The sequence below is a fragment of the Leptonychotes weddellii genome, chromosome 3 (genome assembly GCF_054177405.1).
Source record: "Leptonychotes weddellii isolate Sample4059 chromosome 3, ASM5417740v2, whole genome shotgun sequence".
Classification (NCBI taxonomy): domain Eukaryota; kingdom Metazoa; phylum Chordata; class Mammalia; order Carnivora; family Phocidae; genus Leptonychotes; species Leptonychotes weddellii.
In genome coordinates, this window is record NC_138371.1 from 148,009,117 (window position 1) to 148,030,473 (window position 21,357).

General features: G+C 39.4%; 1 protein-coding gene and 1 long non-coding RNA gene across 7 annotated transcripts in view; one reads left to right on the forward strand and one right to left on the reverse strand.

Moving 5' to 3' along the window:
- LOC115941740 (uncharacterized) overlaps positions 1–2,685 on the reverse strand; it is an 85,387-nt gene extending 82,702 nt beyond the window's left edge. For 4 of the 6 annotated variants that reach the window (XR_014143825.1, XR_014143823.1, XR_014143827.1 and 1 more), the window contains exon 1: positions 2,003–2,679. This is a non-coding gene — a long non-coding RNA (uncharacterized LOC115941740). Of the gene's footprint in view, positions 1–1,470; positions 1,596–2,002 lie in introns of all 6 variants that reach the window. The other 2 variants (XR_014143826.1, XR_014143824.1) reach the window with 2 other exon arrangements.
- SCEL (sciellin) overlaps positions 1–21,357 on the forward strand; it is a 732,032-nt gene that overhangs the window by 39,726 nt on the left and 670,949 nt on the right. The window lies entirely within an intron of this gene.

The following is a 21,357-nucleotide window of genomic DNA, read 5'->3' on the forward strand; positions in this document are numbered from 1 at the left end:
TTTCAAAGAAGTTGTACTTAGCATGGAAGTTCTAATATCAAACCGAAAATAAAAACTCACGCATGTAAAAACAAAAGGTAAAGTTCTGTTGCTCCCACTTCCTTTGATAAATAAATAATAATAAATAAATAATAGTGATACTGGAAAGCCAATTTCATTTTAAAAGTTCCAACTTGCTCCCATGAAAGTCCATTACCTAAAAATGACAAACTAAATGGCATTGCTTTGAGGCCCCATCACATTCATCCAAAGAATGACCCTTGGGGCGCCTGGGTGGCTCAGTCCTTAAGCATCTGCCTTCGGCTCGGGTCATGATCCTGGGGTCCTGGGATCGAGCCCCGCATCGGGCTCCCTGCTCCGCAGGAAGCCTGCTTCTCCCTCTCCCACTCCCCCTGCTTGTGTTCCTGCCCTTGCTATCTCTCTCCCTCTCTGTCAAATAAATAAATAAAATCTTTAAAAACAAAAACAGAAACAAAGAATGACCCTTCACAGTTTGGGTTAAAGTAAAAGTTTCTCTACAAATAGCCCACAAGCATTTTTCTGATTAGTATTCATACACTAAGTTTATAAAACCCAGAGATGGACTCTTGGGTTGGGGGAAAAGAGATTGAGCAAACTATGCTTGACTTGTTGGCATTTAATTTCTTCCACAAAGTAAAATTCTACTCGTCTTGCTCATTCATATGTCAAACTTTGTAGCATCCTAAAGTTCTGTACCATATATAACATCCAACTGAGAACACAGAAGAGTAACTGGTAATCCACCTCCTCTGCTAAGGCAGAGGAGTCCGTGTCTGCATCCACTAATTTACCACCACGAATATCAGTGTCACCATCCACTAATTTACCACGGAGAGCATGAATCTTCATCAACAATCCGGCGGAACCAGGATTCTTGGCAGGAGGTTAATTTTTAACTAAACCATTTTTTAATATTTGCCTTCCTATGCAGGTCCCTCTTTTAAACTTGTGGCTGGGTTTATTACTCTTTTGATAATCAATTTTTAATCATCCTTGCACATAGGAATTGAGAGCTTTAATTGAAACTACAAAAATCTCTTAAAAAAAATAAAAATAATGTAATTGTTGAGGGCTCATACACCTTAACAAGTCAACTTTTGATATTGATGTTTGAAATGAGTTTCAGTTTTAAAATTATAAGCAAAAATTATGCAGAATAATGAGAAAAAAGAAAGAAAACACACACATACACACACAAAACTTTTTGTTTCATTCTTCTAAATCCCAATGTGACTCAGATGCAAGCAATCAATTTATTTCTGGGTAGCATAAAAGTATCCCAATACTTTTCTCACACTGAAATTTGGGGGTGGGTGGAGAATGGGTATCTTTTCTATTAGCTTCAAAACTGGAGAAAAAAAAAGATTAAGTGAAAATACATCTTTTTCACAGAACAAAATACACTAAAGAGAAAGTTAACATGTGTGTGCTATAGGGAAAAAATCGTACCTCTTTACTTCGTATTTCAGAGATTAATTCAATATTTTTAAATTTTTCCATAAAAGATTATCCTCTCACTTTAAAATGAGAAAGCCGAGCATAAGCAAAACTGTAGTTATCCCATGTTTCATTCTCTGAAATAAATACATTAACATAAAGCCACTTTTCAGCTTGACACAAGAACAGTGAAACCATCTCAGACAAGTATTCTATAACCTCTCTGTCTTAATTTGACAACTTAATCTCTAAGACTGGCTCTGGAACACTTGCTGACCAAAATATTTTATGAACTATTCCTCATATTATTCAAAAATAATAATAAAACGTATCACACTGATTCATTTTTCTTTTTAGAACACCAGGGTAAAGTCTCGCAAAGATTCAAGTGAACAGCAGTGTCCCTCTGGAGATTAATTTAGCAAAGATGCTATGACCAGGAAAATCTTCTTCTGGTGAGATATGTAAGAAAAGATACAAAGCCATAAGTATTCATTTGTCCTTTTTCCTCCCTGTGGTGACAATATAAAAAGGGTTTATCTACCTTTATTCTTGATTGCAGCATAAATTCAAGATAACCTGCTCCCTTGTAGACAATCCACTTGTAGATGCTTCGGTCTTGGCACCTGTGTTCCTGCAAGTTTGGGCTCTAAGAAGAAATTCTTCATGCTCAGAGAAAATGTGTCATAAAATAACGTATGCATGGAAAGTGTGAATATGAGTCAGCATTTTTTCCTTTAAAATCGGTCATTCCAGAGGAAGACAAACCATTAAAAACTGCCCTAAATATCAAAGGTTTTCTTTCAGCAACATATTTTGAGATTCATGACTGGATCAAAGTGGATAATGATTAGAGTTTAAATCAAGAGGACTATAAAGCCTTAAACAAAATGCTGACGGCCGAGGAAGAGAGAGGACTAGAAAAATGTCAGCAAAACTGTTCACAAACACGTTCTTTACTTGTAGGAAAGCTTTGAATACTATGTGATACTAATTAATTTTATTGATTAAAATGACAGTTTCTCTACATGTCAGAGTAGAAATAATCAAATAGTTTTGCCTTTACACATTTTCCTTGTTGCCGAGAGGGTATCAATTTATCCTTTTAGCCTCGGAACAAGATTAGACTTTCAACCAAAATGTGACTAGCAGAGTCATAAAATTTGACAAGCAAGGTATCATACTCACTTTGAAAATATGCTGTTCGACATTTGCCAGATTCCTAGCTTATTTTTGTTCTTGCCTCAACAAAGCCTTTAATCTTGCCTAACTTCCTTCAACAACACCAGTGAAACCATTATCTCAAACAGCAAGACTTTTTCTTTCTAAACGTGAAGTTTTGGTGTCAAATCTTAGCCAGAATGTGTGCTCCCGGGCCCGGCTGCAAATCTATGGTCAATAGGGTAGAATCATTCTATTGCAGCATCGCTTGCCCTTTTCCCAAGTTCCGAGCAAAAAGATCTCTGTGAGCCAAGTTACCAAAATACAGGCTCAGGATAAAGTGCAAATGCAGACTGTTTTTGTAGAACTGACTCTTCTTTCTTTAAATTAGAAATAAACTTAGAATTTGAATACAAAAATTAGAGAGGTTTTTTTTTTTAAATATACTTTTTACCCAAATTTTGAAGGAAATAGTGCTGGAATAAGACCTGTGAACTTAATATATTTAACAAAATAAAATCTGAAAAACATATTTTTTTAAGATTTGTTTATTTATTGGGGGGCAGAGGGAGAGAGAGAGAATCTCAAGCAGACTTCCTACTGAGAGTGGAGCTCGACAGGGGGCCTCAACGGGGGGGCGCGGGGGGGGCGGTGAGGGCTTGATCCCATGAACCCAAGATCATGACCTGAGCTGAAATCAAGAGTGGGTCGCTTAACCGACTCAGCCACCCAAGTGCCCCTGAAAAGTATTTTTAATACAACTAGTTTATACTTCCCAGGTATTACTTCCTCTCATTTTTCCACCCTCCTCTTTGTCTTTTCTCCTTTTTTCCCCCTTTATCCCTATCCTTTGTTTGGGGAATTTTCCACGGTTCAAACTTCTTTCAATTTCTTTTCTCTCTCCACTTGGTATTTCATAGTAGAACCACTTTTGTATATCACTTTACATATTTTTCAACAGTTAGCACATTTGATTCTCATAAGCATCCTATTATATAGCCCTAAAAGGCACCATTACCTTTCATTCTACACCTACCTGAAATCACACACCTAATAAGTAGAAACACAGACACTCGCTAGAATCTCCTGATTGTCTTCACCCCCTCCAAGGAGGCCACGCAAGCAGGAACATCTCTCTTTTTCATCAGTGTGACCTCAGCAATTAGCACAGCATGTTACACATACATAATTATACACAAACGATCATTGTAATATGCTCAATATAAGATTTTATTTATTTATTTATTTATTTGAGAGAGAAAGAGAGTGGGCGAGAGAGAATAGGAGCGGGGGTAGGAGGGGGGTAGGGACAGAGGGAGGAGACTCCCAGCTGAGCAGGAAGCCTGAAGAGGGGCTGGATCCCAGGACCCCGAGATCATGTCCTGAGTTGAAGGCAGACGCTTAACCGACTGAGCCACCCAGCCACCCCTGTAATATGCTCAATATATTGAGTAAATAAATGAGTGAAAGCTAGCTCTACTTCTTATACATGTATGAGATCATAGACTTTTCAAAGTACTTTTTAAAATATGAACTCCCTGATGAACACATTTTATGAATTGGAAAGATCAACTTTGGCCCCTAACTCTACTGATGAAGAAATTGTGGTTCAGGGGTGCCTGGGTGGCTCAGTCGTTGGGCATCTGCCTTCGGCTCCGGTCATGATCCCAGGGTCCTGGGATCGAGCCCCGCATCGGGCTCCCTGCTCCACAGGAAGCCTGCTTCTCCCTCTCCCTCTCCCCCTGCTTGTGTTCCCTCTCTTGCTGTAACTCTCGCTGTCAAATAAATAAATAAAATCTTTCAAAAAAGAAAGAAATTGTGGCTCAGAAAAACTGAAGAATTTATTCAGAAATAATAGTCAATAGCAGTTCCAAGCTTAGAGCCTAAAAAATACCAACTTGAGAAGAATTTGGAATCCCATATGCACCTGTGGGCTATTCTTTACTATAAGGCTGCAGTTAGGTGAAATGAGTTATGGCTAATTATTTTCATCCTTCTGCATAGTCCTAATACCATATATGTATCTGTGTATGTACCAGGGCAAGGCTTTTGGGATATGAGGGAAAAATTCTTATATATTTTTACTAGCCGATTGCCTCTAGGCAGTGCATTGAATTAAGCCCAATTAATCGGTTCCTTTTAAATTTTAAAACACATAATTAGAAGATCAAAGCTTTCTAATATTATTTAAGCCATGATAGCAGTCCCTAAACCACTGTTCTGTATTAACACTCCTTTAAATAAAAAACACCCATGACCTGAAACATTCCTCACACATTACACGTATGTTTACACATGTGTGGTGCATACACACTGTTTCTTGCAATTTTCATCACAATCCACCACCCTGCCCTTTGGCCCTCCAGATGGCCTACTGGTTCTATTCAAACTGAACCCCAAGATTCCTCTTTCCTAATTGCTGGTGCCAGAGGGAGCTGTCTGCAGCAGCTGTGCCCCATGGTCAACGGCAGCAACGCACTGCTTGGCCTAGTCTCAGTAGAGTCTTCAGGCGCTTCCTCTGCCTACCTACTTCATGGCCATAACCAGTCCTCGATCCTCTATGCAGAAAGGGGATTATCTATGCAAAAATTTAAATATCATCATCAAAAGGTTATTTGAAAGGACAAGAAGTATTATACTAGGTGAGACCTGTTGATCTCAGTTTTCTGGTCTCTGAAGGCAGCAAAGAGGCTTATGGAAGAATTTGGTTATCAAGATAAAGTGTATTCTTTACTAGCTATTTGTTCATTTATTCAATAATTTTAATAAAGACTGTAGGATATATAAGACCTCAATTAAGTAGCTGGGGGCTAAATAGAATGGAGGGAGAAAGAAAGAAATGCAAGTCACTATTCCAAGGAACTGAAATCAAGATTTCCAGCTACCATTTCCGTGATGCACTCTGTTTTCTCCGGGCCAGGTGCTTCTGTACCTGCTGGTCCCTAGCCTGCAGTAGCCCTCCACCCCATATCCTTCCTTATAGCACAGCACTCTTCACTCTCTCCTCCAAACTAGTTAATGCCGATCCATCCTTCACATCTGACATCCAGTGTCGCCCAGTGGGAACCTTCCCTAAACCCACCTCCCAACCACAGTACCTGTCCCTCCTCATTGTGCCTTCCACTCTCATCTACCATCACATTAGCTCTAACTTTACAGTTAAAATATTTTATTTTGGGGCGCCTGGGTGGCTCAGTCGGTTAAGCATCTGCCTTCAGCTCAGGTCATGATCCCAAAGTCCGAGATAGAGGCCCACGTCGGGCTTCCTGCTGGGTGGGGAGTTTGCTTCTTCCTCTCCCTCTCCTCCTTCCCCTGCTCGTGCTCTCTCTTTCTAATGAATAAATAAAATCTTTAAAAGATAAATAAATAAATAATAAAATATTTTAATTTAATTATATTTAAAATATATTTAATGTATTGTGTTATGTAAGAAATTGTTTTTATCATATTTAATTATTTTATTTAATATATAGTATTACATATTTTAATTATTTACTCTCTGTCTCTCCAGAACCTAATACCATGCCAACCATTTAGGAGGTCCCCAACTAATGTTCCTGAATAAAGAAATGAATTAGTAAATGATAGATGTAAGACAAAATGATGTAAGCTCTTGGTTAAGAATACAAGTTTTGAGTCAGATTGCTGGGCTCAGATCCTTCTTCAACATTTACGAGCTGAAAGAAACTTGAGGAAAGTACAGGGATTAAAGTTGTCTCAAGCAAGAGGAGATTTTTAGTAAGGATTCTGTGATGGGTAATTTTACACAGCAGTCTTGCTAAGCTATGGCACACAATTAGTAGGTCAAACACCAATCGAGATGCTGCTGTAAAGGTATTTTTAAGATGTGACTAACATTTAAATCAGTAGACTCTGAGTAAAGCTGATTACCCTCCATAATGTGGGTGGGCCTCACCTAATCAGTTGAAGGCTCTACGAGAAAAAACCTGAGGTTTCCAAAAGAGGAAGAAATTCTCCTCAAAACTGCAACATAAAAACCATGCCCAAGTTTCCAACCTGCTGCCATATATGGAATTCAGACTCAAGACAGCAACCTCAACTCTTACCTGAATTTCAAGCCCTACAAATTTCAGATTTTCCAGTCCCCACAATCATGTGAACCAGTTCCTAAAAAATCTATCAATATCTCCCCCATGATATAGCTACATACCTCTCTATACAATATATATAAGCATATATATACAGATGTGTGTGTGTGTGTGTGTGTGTGTGTAATATTGGTTCTGTTTCTCTGGAAAACCCTTCCTAATACGGATTCATACTAGGGAACCCGGGAGAAGCCAACAGTCCTTCTTCACATGGAAAAGAAAAGATAGGATCAGACTCATGGAGACCAGGACCATTCAGATGCCCAGTTACCAAGGGCCTCAGCAGCAGGCACTGGTACTTCTCATCCTAGGACTTTGCCATCAGTGTGGCTCTGCTACCACCCCCTTGTCTCTGCCGTTCTCCAATAGCTGGAGATGGACTCCTCATATGCTAATCTCTTCCCTGGCTCGTATCTTCTGCTGACTCACAGTTTCTGGCTTTCCATCTCCCTCGTCATTTCTGCCTCCTCCTGACCTTGGTCTGTCGTGACCTCATAGCACCAATATGACTCCCTGGTTTTCTCCTAAGCAACCTGTGTTTCAGCTCCCACGGTTCACAGATCCCATTCCTGATAGGCAGTCTTGAGTTGGCACAACTCATCATTTGGGGCCAGATCAGAGTATAGGCCTCTGGACAGCCTCTGAATTGGCTGGTTTTGGAACAACGAACTACAACTGGGGACGAGTCACGTGACGCCATGCATGGCCATCTGAGACCATCTCTTCATGGAGAACTATGACAAAGTTTCCCTTGGAAGGAGCTGTGAGTATACGATGACACGTCTACAAAAGGGGACAAGGCACTGGCAGAGAAGGGGCAGCCACAGGCCGATGAGAGCAGGGTCTCTCTCCCAGCCTCGTGGAGGCGGCAACCAGCACCATCAACTTCTGACCTGTGCTCTGTCACTATCAGGGACAGAGAAGCCTTGCTAGTTCCACTGGTTGTAATAATGGGGGGACTGTCAGATAATGACGGTATTCAGTGTTGTTACGAATAATATAAACATAGTATTTGCAGTGTTCACAGCCCTGTCACGAGCTCTATGCTTTTATTCTGACATTAGACTGGAGAGCCTTCAGGGACGCCTGGGTGGCTCAGTCGTTAAGCGTCTGCCTTCGGCTCGGGTCATGATCCCAGGGTCCTGGGATCGAGCCCCGCATCGGGCTCCCTGCTCGGCGGGAAGCCTGCTTCTCCCTCTCCCACTCCCCCTGCTTGTGTTCCCTCTCCCGCTGTGTCTCTGTCAAATAAATAAATAAAGGGGAAATTTAGGGTGCCTGGGTGGCTCAGTCGTTAAGCGTCTGCCTTCGGCTCAGGTCATGATCCCAGGGTCCTGGGATCGAGCCCCGCATCGGGCTCCCTGCTCAGCGGGAAGCCTGCTTCTCCCTCTCCCACTCCCCCTGCTTGTGTTCCCTCTCTGGCTGTGTCTCTCTCTGTCAAATAAATAAATAAAATCTTAAAAAAAAAAAAAAAAAAGATTGGAGAACCTTCAGAAATTCTTATTATCTTTGGGGGAGAAGGAGTTTGACCAGGAGCAGTCCAAATTCTGGCATAACGTTTACCTGCACCATAGACTAGCTGCCCCCTCTTGAATTCAGCTTTTTTTTTTTCAGATTTAGCTATTTATTTTAGAGAGAGAAAGAGCACAAGCGGCAGGAGGGACACAGGGAGAGGGAGAGAGAGAATCTCAAGCAGATTCCCGGCTGACTGCAGATCCAATGCGGGGCTCAATCCCACGACCCCGAGATCATGACCTGAGCCGAAACCAAGAGTCAGACGCTCACAGACTGAGCCATCCAGGCGCCCCTTGAATTCAGCTTCATGATGTTGCAGAGAATTGCAGCGAGACTTTTAAGTGACCTCAGTGGGATTACTGTGGGCCCTTACAGATCACTCCTAGCTTGGGAAACATTGCTGAACTGCGGCAAGGGCATCACTGAAGAGCCACCAGGTGGGTAGGCAGCTGTACCGTCCAGCCCGGTGGCCTCTGATTACACACGGCTACACACATTTAAATAAATTTAAGTTGAATTAAATTCACAATGTACTTCTCAGTCATAGTAGCAAGGTTTCAAGTGCTCAGTAGACACATATGGCAAACGGCTATGATAGTGGACAGCACAGAAATAGGACATCTCTGTCATCACAGAAAGGCCTATTCAACAGCGCCTGAATGGCACGTTTGCTGTGATGTTCAAAGTGAAAGGAACGGGAACACAGTCCACTAGACCTTTCCTTACAGAAGGATGATCTTAAAATTTCTAGGAAGGCGCTTCTGACGAGAGTTCCAGGAAAAAGAATTGTTGGTACCTTGCCTTAGATACTTGAATTTTTAAAGAAGGTGACCCATTTCCTAGAAAGTAAAATGAATACACTGTAAAATGTGGCCAAACACCAGAGCACGAAACCACCCTTGCATTCCCAAGCCCCATGATATCGTAAGAAACGTATGCCCAGATATTGGGGTACAAGTGAGGTGCCTAATTCAGCAAGACCCTTATAGCAGCAATAAAAATCGGAAAATTAGTGTTTCTCCAGAGAAATCCTGCATGAGTCTTTGAGAAAGACTTCTGAAAGCTGGCTAAAACATACAGCTAAGAAGAGGAATGGCAAGTCTGAGGGAGGAAAACCCTGGAAAATTCAGTAGAGAGCTTACAAGCCCTTCTCTTGAAGGCAACCATGTTCTCACCAGGTACTAAGGATTTCTACCCAGGTGTTGGGAGCTGTGAGAAATTTAACTGCTTAAGCAGAATAAAGAAAAAAGGCCAGAAATAATACAGGAAACAGTATAAAGTAAAGGACTTGATAATTAACCAGAAGTTGGACGGCTTCTGAGCCTACAATTCTCAGCGTTGATAGTTAAAGGGCAGCTAACGTAGGATCCCACCAAGGTGAAGCAAGCCAAGAGGACTGCTCTGTGATGACACGGTCCTCACGTATTTCTTGTTTATTCAACAGTGTGATGAATCACCTCCCTTTACTCTTTGAACCTTCTCATAATGGGCAAACACCTACTTACATAGAATTATAGCCTCTAGGAATATGTATTTTAATCTTTTTCATCATAAAATTTATCCGTCAAGTTCTTTTAACCTGTTGGATTGGAAAGCGGGTGGCCAGAGCGTAACCTCGAATTCCTGTGTACACATAACCCAGTTTGCCTCAATGGCTCTGGTTTATGTTGCTATTCAGGTGTAATTATTAATAGAGCCCCCTTTCACTCACAGAAGTCTTAATTTGGACAATAAATATATGGCTACGTACCCATAATGCTATTCTCTAAATGTGTTCCAAAATGCCAAGGGCAAATATGTTGTTTTCAAAGTCTGGTGGTTTGGGGGCTACTTTCCATCTCAGCAAATGTCACCTTGGATGGAAGACATTACTTCACCAAGTTGGCATTGTTGACCATTTTCAAAACTATTTCATTCTGATGCCTTTTTTTAACCTCTCTGTACTTTTCAAATTCAATTTTAGTGTCAATTTTGCTTAGTACAGTCTTCTTCCTGTCCTTCACTCTTCAAGATTTTTTCCCTTTGGCTTTCTATTTTCTTAGCTCTGTTGTCTATTTTTCTACAATTACTGTAATATGTGTCTCCTATTTATGGTTCCCTTTCTTCCCACATTCAATTTGTCTGTCATGTTCTAAATGACTGGCTTTGAGTGAATGATAGCATTTCACAAACAACCACTGGTAGAATGTGCACTACCTGATAACTAACCTTTTTATTCCACCTCAAATATATTATATTGAACTTAGTCTGATAGGTTAAAATTTTTAGTTCCTTTAAAAATATCTGAAAAGCTTCAGGCTGCTGGGAAATATTTACTAACTGGCTTTGGGGACGGGGAACCCTGATTTGTAGTGTTTGCTTATTTCTGTGGTGTAATACTCCCACCATGGATGATTTCAACCTACCAACATGACCCCAACCGATCTGTGAAAATTTAACAATTAGCCCTGATGAGCCAATATGAGCTAGCTTCAGCAGAGCACCAAAACCCTTTGCCGAGATACAGAAATAAAAGTTCTGAAAAACAAATCACCTAATAATTATTCTAATTATTTAAATTTTATATTTTATCATAAAAGGAAAATAAGCTTATATTGTAAAAAATATATGGAAAATAAAATTATATGTGAAGCTTATTAAATAATAAAATAAGCAGATGTTGAAAATAAGCTTCTGTATGAAAAAAATAACATCAAAGATTCTATCTGGTAACTAGATATTTCAGTAGAGGCTATTTACGGTACTAACTTGGCTCTATTCCCCCAAAGATTATTCTCAAATCCTGAGAATATTATTATGCAAGGTTAGGACTCCAGGCTCCATGACTGTCACAGTAAAACAAATCCATGGGCCAGGAAACTTCCAAGCTCTGGATCTGAGCCTCAGGCAGAAAGTGAAAAACTCAGATACTATCAGAGCTACAGATCACTTTACTAGCTATCAAAAAATCCTTTGGTATTCAGCAAATTTAAAAGACTGCCTTCTTTATGTTCTGAGAGATTCCAGAACACCTAAAGGTTACATTTGGGATCAGTGGTTTTTCACAGATCTAAGCATTATTTTTATTTAAAGCCAATTTATAGTTTTGTTTAGTCCTATGGCTTAATACATAATAGAAACTAAAGTAGCTTAGAGGTGGGGGGAGCCCTTTGAGAAATAAATAGTTTAAGAACCACTCACATCCATTCTAATGATTTAATCAAACATAAGAGATTCTAACAGAATGCACTAACCAGAGACACCCAGTGAAGGGCAAAATGAATATTTTCTAGAAAACATTCTGTGGCCAACACAACATTACCTCTGCACCTGAAATGTTTGGCCTGAGCGGAAAAAAACTAAAGGCTTAAGATTTACTGGCCCCAAATTTATTAAGATACATGTCTTTGAACACATCAGCCATAGATATTACTGTACATTTTTTTAAAACCCATATGCCAAACTTCATAGATAATAGATTAAAAATAAAATAGACCCTACTTATAGTCATAAATTGATGCATCATTTCTAGAAATAGCTCATATTTGTTGTTAGACACTGCGATAAAATCTCTGCGCAAATTATTTTATTTAACCGATTAAGAACCCTAAGAGATAAACAGTATGATCTACATTTTACACATTAGGAAACTTGAAACTTGGATCAGTGACTTACCCAAAGTTACACAGCTAGAAAATGGCAGGATCTGAGTTGAAACTCAGACCATGACCCAGAGCACCTAAATTTAACCAAAGGCTGCCTTGCCAAAAACCTTAAAATCAGTTTATACTCTCTGACCACTCATCACTGCTACAAACTTATCCCAAAATACTATGTCACAGGCAGACACAAATATAGCAAAAGAATTGGATATGATGTAGATGTTCAGCAATGTTAAATGATCTATTCATACAATATTTTTCAGTCAAAAATTTGTATTCATCAAAGACATTTAATGAGATGAGAAACTCACCATATAACATCCAAAAAAAAGCAGACTGTAAAACCAAAAATACAGTATTTCACTGTGTAAAATAAATATATATGTGGATGGGGGCTCCAGGGTGGCTCAGTCGGTTGGATGGCTGACTCTTGATTTTGGATGGGATCATAATCTCGTGAGATGGAGCCCCGCAACCTGCTCTGTGCTCCGTGGGGAGTCTGCTTGAGATTCTCTCTCTCCTCTCCCTCTGCCCCTCCTCCTGCTCGCACTCTCTCTCTCAAATAAATAAATAAATAAATCTTAAGTGTATATATATTTGCATGGGGAACAGCTAAAAGAAAAACATAGTAATATCTCTGATTATCTCTTGGACTAGGATTATATTTTTTTTTTACTTTCCTTCTGGATCTTTCTATTTTTTTGTGTTTTTTGTGATGAAAAATATTTTTATAATGAGAAAAAAGTCATTTTTAAATTCAACAAAAGTCTATTTAGAGTGCTCATTCCCACATCTCATGAAGGAAATGTTGGAAGGAAAAGGGTCAAAGAAAAGTAACTAGAAGGGTCAGAGGAATGGGCAATAAACTAATATTATCAGCTCTAGGAATTATTCAAAAAGTTCTGAAATACACAGGCAGGTAATGTCCCAGCTGATTCAGTCCTGGCTGGGGGACATAATGGATAGAATCTGTAGTCAGAACAGGACAGAGGCCCAGGCCAGCCCCAAGATCTCTCATCTCCCTGACGGCCAAGACCCTTGAACGAGTTGCCTTCCCTCCCTACCTCCACTCCCTCATCCCCATTTACTCTTTAACTCACTATAACCTGGTCTGCCCCCCAACTTCCTCCCCTGCCCCACAGAAATTGCTGTTACCACTGCCATCAACATTCTCTTTATTGTCAAATCCAACAGTCACATTCCATCCTTGTCTTCCGTGAATGACCTCAGCTGCCATTGAGCCAACTGACTCCTTCCTGGAGCATCTCTTTCTTTGAGTCCCATAGCAGATCCACTGTTGCTTGGCTCCCCAGCCGTCATCCTCCTATGCCCAGGTGCCCACACACCTACTTTCTGTCTACACAATGCCAGCTATGATCAGGTATAGAACAGCAGGATGCTCAAGGGGAGTAGGCCTCTCCCTCAGCCCCAGGAGATGAACTGTGTTGGCCTAAACCAATCAAGGAAATCTCACTCTCCTTTGCTGTAATTGGTTTAGGAGTCAGTACTGGCCAAAGAGACCTGAGGATAAGCTCCTACTATGCACAATTCCTGTCTTTGAATGCAGTTTTTAATATTTGATACTGTGACAGCCTTTTTGTGATCATGAGAGGAAAGCCAGGAGAATTAGCAGAAGCTAATATAGAGCTTGGACATGGAAGAAATACTGTACTAATTCACCCTGGAACTACCCACCCCCGGACTATTATGTGAGATTATAAAAGCCTATTATTTAAGCCACTCTTAGTTAGGTGTTCAGTTCCTTGCAGCCAAAGATATCCTAGTCAACGCTGATATACTCTCCTTTCTGGCCCCACTTCTCTATCCCATCTACTCTTCAGGCCCTGTCCTGAACTCTACTGCAACTTGCATGACAGTGTTCTGGAGAGTTTCACCTTTGGCCTCCTTATTATTCCATTCACTTTCTCTTTGTGCTTTCTCTCTTCCACTTGGATGATTTCAACTGTGCATATTTATTTATAGGACACATAAATATTTACTGAAAGTCTTCTAGGAGCAAGATCCTGTTCAGTTTTCTAATGCTCTGGGAATATGCTGATGAATAAGACCACTGAGGGACAAGAGAGGGGGGGAAGACAGGGGGAGGAGGGAGGATTGAGGATCTTTTTATGAGTCTTTTTATGAGATTTATGGTACAACATGGTGTCTATAGTTAACAAATCAGTATTGTACATTTAAAAATTTGTGAAGAGGATAGGTCTCATGCTAAGTGTTCTTACACACACACACACACACAGACACACACACACACAAATGAAGGGAGGGCTGAGCAGAAGAAAGAAACTTTTGGAGGTAGTAGATATTTTATTACTTTGACTATGGTGATGGTTTCACAGGTTTCTGCATATCTCCAAATTCACCAAATTGTATACATTAAATATGTTCAGGGATTTGTTTTTTTTGTTTTGATACATCAACTATACCTCAACAAAGCTATTTTTTAAAACATAAAAATACAAAAGAAAGTTCTCTTTTATGAAAATATTCAAGTCTTTTTGCCTCTTTTTCTATGGGATTATCTTTTTCATATGTCTTCTAAGAAGTGTTTTATTCTAGATACTACTCTTTCTCTTCTCTAAGTCTGCACAGTATGGATAGTTGTTTCTTAAAGATTTTGTAAAACTTCTGGTAAATTTATCTGGACCTGAAATGTTCTCTGTAAAAGGGCTTTTTATTTCTTCTTGAGTCAGTTTTGGGGAGTTATATTTTTCTAGGAATTCATCTATATCTTCAAATGCATTAGCTTAAATTCTCTAAAATACAAACCAAAAATTGCCCTGTTTTCAGCTTTGGCTGCTCCCAATAAGTTTTTACATACAGTATCTTTATTTAGGGGTGATTCTAATTGCCTTCTAATTTATATTACAATTTCTTCTTTGGCCCATGGGTTACTTAGAACTTTTTTAGTTTTCACGGACACTGATTTTTTTTTCTAGACATCTTTTTGTTAGTGATTTCTAACTGAATTGCATTTGTGGTTAGAAGACATGCTCTGTATGATTTTACGATCTTAAATTTGTTTAGACTTCCATTATGATATGGGATATATCAATTTTTATAAACAACCCATCTGTTCTTAAAAAGAAATGCATTTTTTAGTTCTTAAATGTCCTATGTGTGACCATTAGATCAAATCTGTTAATATATTGCTCAAAATTTTCTCTCTCCTTATTGATGTTTTTGGGGGGTTTTTTGTTTTTTTTTTTTAAGTAAGCTCTACACCCGATGTGGGGCTTAAACTCAGGACCCCAAGATCATGAGTCACATGCTCAACCAACTCAGCTAGCCAGGTGCCCTACTTTGTTGATTTTGTTGTTAACTAATTCCATTACTTACGGAGAAAGATGTGTTAAAATCTCCCACTATGATTATAGAATTGTTTATCTCCCTTCACAGTTCTGTAGATTTTGCTTTATATATTTTGAAACTATGTTATTTGGAGCATCCAAATTTGTCACAACATTCAAGGGAATTAGACATGTTACCTTTATCTCTAGTAATGCTTTTTGGCCTTAAAGCGTATTTTTTTAATAAATGAATATAAGTGCATAAGCTTTCTTTTGGTGAGAATTTGCCTGATTTATCTTTTTCAATCCTTTAATCCAATCTTTCTTTATCATATCCATTGCCTTTTAAATGATTCCATAAAACTGCTATCACTGTAGTGTTCTAATTATAGTTTTGGCTTCCAAAATAAGATTATTCACTTCTCAAAAGAAACAAGAAACAGAACTGGTATTTCTGGAATTATGGTTTGTGGTTTTAAATATCATTGGTTTGCCATGGTAAACCCTGATCTTTCTCTGAAGACCAGTTCTTGTTTTTACTGAGCTCATGGGCTCTGCTGGAAAAACATATGTGTGGGTGGATGCCAGGGCAGGAAGAGGGGAGATGTGGCCAGGAGAGGTGGTAGTGGGTATGCAATGCTAAGTGTAGGGTAGATGTGGCAAATCCAAATGCCTACAAGGGCCAAACAGCCAATTTAGGCAATTACACAAGGCAGGAGGGAACTGTCCAGACTGGGGATCACTTGCACCTCTAAAGGCAGCTCTTTATCGTCTGTCAATCCTTACTCTGTTGGAATGTTGCCAAATCATTTTCAGAGCACGGGAATTCTACGCCAGTCAAATAAATCACATCTGTTACTTACATTTGCAAATCCTTGGCTCCACCTGCAAATCCTGGAAGAGACTGCACTTAGGAGGAAGAGAACAACTGGAGAAGACTTTTTCCCATCCCTGCTTATCCTCCTAATTGGGCTAGCCACTCCTCTTTATGAAGAGAACTTCCTCTTAAGGAATGTAAACCTAATTCATGTCCTAGCTCTTGACAAATGGATTTTGAGATTTTTAGCCTGGTCAGCTACCACAAGCAGCATGATACGCTGGTCATCCCTAGAGATACAAATGGGAGATGGTAAGAAGCAAGAGTGGGGCTCATGCATGAAGATGTACCAAAAAGTTGCTACCAAAACAAAATTTGAAACTTCTGGGGCCCATGTTGGCAGCCCTATGCCAACATCCAAATTTGAACTAATCTCACTAACCTCAGCCCAGGTTAGTCCAGTCTGAGAAAAAATATGGAAAAAAGAGGGAAGGAAAAGTTAAGATGTACTCCCCAAAAAAGATATATATATGCAGGCATGTATACATACAAAATCCTTATACTTCTGCTCATTTGTTATTATTCCCAAATAATAAAATATTAGTGAAGTATCTCCAGAGAACCTTTAGAATCTATCCTGCCACCATGAGGAGGTGTTCTGATAACTGGACAAACAGGGTGTTCTTTACCAAAAAGAAGAAGGAAGAGAACAAGATTGAGCCCCTACTACTTACAAATCACTTTTAGCTGCTTTTACGTACACTATGTTATGTAGCATCAAAACAAAACTGTGAGGTACTTCCATTTTATAGTGAGAAAACTGAAGCACAAAGAAGATAAATGACTTAATGAAGGTCACAGATTTAATAAGTGTTAGTTGCCAGGATTGAAAACGAGGTTTCTTGTATGGAAGTCCTGGGTTTTTCACTCTATCACACCTTCTCTGGCTGACAGTCAGATGAGAGTCTCAGCTCCAGCAGCCTGGTTCTTAGCCTTGACTTCTGACAAATGTGTGGGAGCTGGGAGGTGCCAATGTCAAGAATTCAAAACTGGGTGAAATCAGAAATGAACAGCAGGACTCAGCATGTAGCTAAGGCAGGGCTGCTGGACAGTTGCAAGGAAACACTTAAGTCTGATTTTTAAAACCCTGTGATTTCTCACCTTCCCCATAACCAAATCCCCTTTTCCTCTCCTCCACACACAGACCTCGCACCCACATTACTTCTCTGAACATAAAAGCCATTTTACCTCAAATTCAAAGAAACTACTTTTCTATTTCCCTTTTTAAAGTCTCCTTCCACAACCCAATCAACTATTTAATTACTTTAGCTTAGCAAACTTCAACTTTACATGAAATTATTTCACTATCCACCTTATATTTTTAGTATATTAAGATAGGTAAGTCAGTATGTATTGCCTAGGGTAAAGAGAACACACTCTCTATATAGATTAGAACATTCTGAGTAACAAAAAATTCCTTCTGCTTTAATCTAGTGTCCGTGAAACAGAATCGTATTTACACCTGTTTAGAAATACTGATCATATAAAGTACATATCTGTAGCACGGTATTCTGACACAATTTTTGACTGGTCATATGGTAATTGTACTGAATTCATCGTACAAGAAAACGGGATGTTTTCTTTTAGACAGAAAATAAATAAACAACAGAGTGGATAATTAAATTAAATTAAATTAGTTCTCATTCTCTTCAATATGCACAATATAAATATTGGAAATTGTGATAAAAGACATTTCACTAGAAAAGAAAATCCATAATTCATATGCCATCTCTCTGGTTAATTCTGACCGACCCTTCAGAGCAAAGCCTATAATTGTTTTTCAGCATTTTCATTATCAAAGGTTTATTTTACAAATAAAAATTATACACGTATAACCCATCTCCCAACATTGTGAAATTTAACTTATTCTTGGGCTTTGTTTGAGATTTTAGGGATTCATTCTGAAGTGATCTCAAACTGATCTCAGGCCCACCTTCTTCACAATTGCTTTGTATCTCCGAAAATTCATAAAGGCTCTAAAAAAACATTTAGTAGTAAAGACAGTGTCTTATTTACCGCAGTCAGTATCTACCACAGTTCCTTGGAATGAATTGTGGAAGGAACAGAGAGAGCATATGAAAACTGTAAACAAGTAGGTACTTGCCCACGTACGGGAGAAAAGAATTTAACTCTGCCCTTCAACATTCTCCTAGCTGGTCTAAAGAATCAAATTGACAGGAGACAGAAAAACAGGAAAAAAATCAAACAAAGTCTAATAATAATGTATACCTCCTATACACATGAGAGAGACCATGGAAAACTGAGTAACTCACTGAAATGGCTGAAGCCATCATCTTAAATATCACCTCCAGCTAAAGGCAAAAGGAGGTATTGGAGTTGGGGAGTGAGTTACGGAAGCTTACCAGGAAAAGCACAGTAAAGAACAGTAAGGTGGTTGTGCAGATTTAAGCCCCTGTCTTCTCTGTTGACAAATTTCTAATGACTTAAGAGTGTCCCCTTCTTCCTGATACTAAGGAAGGAACTTACAAATGGAGATTTCTCTTACACATGTAAATGTCTCTTACTACCAGCTAACTTCTACTCAGTTTTCAGAGTTTCTCTTGCCTCTGCAGTTTCTTAAAAATAACCAGCTCAGAACAGTCAATATGCCAAAGAGGCATATCTTGGGGTGGCAAAATTTGCTCCTTTACACCCACAAACAAAATTAAGCTTTAAAAATAGATTTCCTGTACAAATGACTCAAACATATTTTGAAGAGTTCTCCCATTTCCATAGGGAAGGTACTTGGGAAAATAGAATCATTTACATTTAACTGAAAATTTACTTCATAATTTTGCTATAAAATTATAAGGTTTCTAAAAAATCCTTGCTTATTGATACATTTTCACAAACACAAACACATACAGCATGTATTGAAATTCTCTGCAAAAAGAAACCATTCAGTTTTCCAACTTGATTATGTCCTATCCCCTTTAAGAAGCAGTTATTCTCATATGAGAGGGTCAATGATTATAGAAAGAATTATGTTTCTCTGGTTTTTAATAGAAAAATTCATGAAGAGCTTTTAGGAAGAGCATTTTTAAAATCTGTAGCAGTTTGTTTTATCCATTTCTAGGACCTTTAGCTAAAACCAAAAATCCATTACCTTTTCTTGAAACATTTCACTGGGCATCACAACTTATACAGAAATAGGTCCCCCAAGGGCCCACATTATCCTCCGTGACACCCATACGACAATGTCCCATAACTCCTGAGCCAGCCCAGTGAATCATAGTCAAATAACAGCAGAGGAAGCAAAGGTGAAGTCTGAGAATAGTCGATATACTAGAATAAATAAGCAACCTGTCCAAGATCCATGGGATAGACTCTTACAGACCGTATTAGTTTCCTAAAACTGCTGTAACAAATTACCACATATGTGGTGGCTTAAAACAACAGCAATTTATTCTCTCATAGTCCAACAGCCAAATGTCCAAAATTAATTTCACTGGGCTGAAATTAAGGTGTTGGCAGGACCACATTCCTTCCAGAAGCTCTAGGAGAAAATCCTGTCCTTGCCTCTTCCAGCTTCCGGTGGCTGCACCATCCCTTGACTTGTGGCCACATCACTCCAACTTCAGCCTCACTGGTTGCATGGTTTACTCCTCTTCGGTCTGTATTCAAATCTCCCTCTACCTCTCTCTTATAGGGACATTCGTAATGGCATTTAGGGGGACCTCTGGCATAATCCAAGATAATGTCATCTCAAAATGCTTAACTCAATCAACATCTCAAAATGCTTAACTCAATCAACATCTGCAAAGACATCTTTTTCACAAGTACTGGTTCCAGAAATTAGGATGGAGATATCTCTGAGGTAAGGTGGGGAGGCAATTTCAGTTTACCGTACAGACCAAGACCACAGTTCAAGAATTTAATTGTGAGTAAAGAAAATGATGGACCCTGAAACAAATAATACATTATATGTTCATAAAAATAATTTAAAAAGAAAATGATGGGGAAAAAGACCGTGAGCTTTCCAAGCCTCACATGACGTCTTTCCCAAGTCCTGACTGGGTAATGTCAGCCATTTGGAGAATCGTTCAGGAGTCTCAGTCACAATGATGTTTATGAATTAATAGATTATCTGCCGTCAGGCAATCATCAACCAATTGAGAAGCCGATTTCTCTGCCATTTATCGAATAATAAAGATACGTGTAATGGGAGGGAGCGATATTCTTACCTGACCTTGAAGTAGGACAGAACATGTTCTCTGATTACCCTTCAATGCCTTCCAACAAAGCATTTTAGTTTAAAAGTTGCCTGGAGACCAACAGTTTTTTGTCCACAGAATATTGTCACTGACACAGTTACAAATAGGGAGGCAGAGTTTACTTCCAAAAATGTCAGGTGAGGTGCTGGGAAAATGTCAGGCCAGCTTTGGTCGCTGGTGCTTACCTTTCAGCTGCTAATGTATGTAAATGATCCCATCCAGGGGCCCAGCTGTTGGATGTGGAAATGTGCTGATGAAACTAAATTGGGATTCTAGAGAATGCAAATCAAATTGTAGGCAAAATTACTGAAACACACCAGCCCTCTTTTGAAGCATTATAGACCAACCCAAGAAAAATGACTAACGGGTAATAATACACAGTCCTGACAGGAATCATAAGCTAGGAAGGAAGTTGCATGTAAAATAATAATAAAGAATATTAAATTGCCACCAGGCCCTGCCAGAGACAAATGAAAACAGAGCAGATTCTAACCACCACTTACTCAATCCCTTTGAAAATGTCCCAGGAATCTGCAAAGAATGCTTTCACCCATATTCCCTTTCTGCTAGAAAGCATGTTTTCTCAGGAATGTTTCCACACTGGAAAGGGCAGATAAGGGATGCCCCTCTGAAAAGGAGGCATCCTTCTGGCCAGTTCATCAACCTGCCTTGGGCACCGAGGTGAGATTAACAGGCTGCTTTGGTCAGCTACCTGTAGAGAAAACTGTGCACTTTCCCCAAGATATCCACAGTTTGATGGCTTTTCATTTCTTCTCTTATCATGTCATACCTCTCTGTCTTATATACATATAATATGAACTAATTGTTAATTGCCCATAAAACTTAAGATTCGTTTTACTCCTAAGTGATTCCTTTTTATCAGAAGGCAATTTGAGGTCTTTCTGGAAGTTTAAATGCAAAGCTCAGTCACTGGAGCCCCTGCCTGCCTGGCTCAACCTCCTACCAGCAAATTGCAAGCGAAACCCAGGCTCGAGGCCAGCAGCAACCCGTACACGTTCCTGCAAAGGACAGGTAGCAAAACTCCAGAGCGGAGGACAGGCAGCCCCCAATCTCACA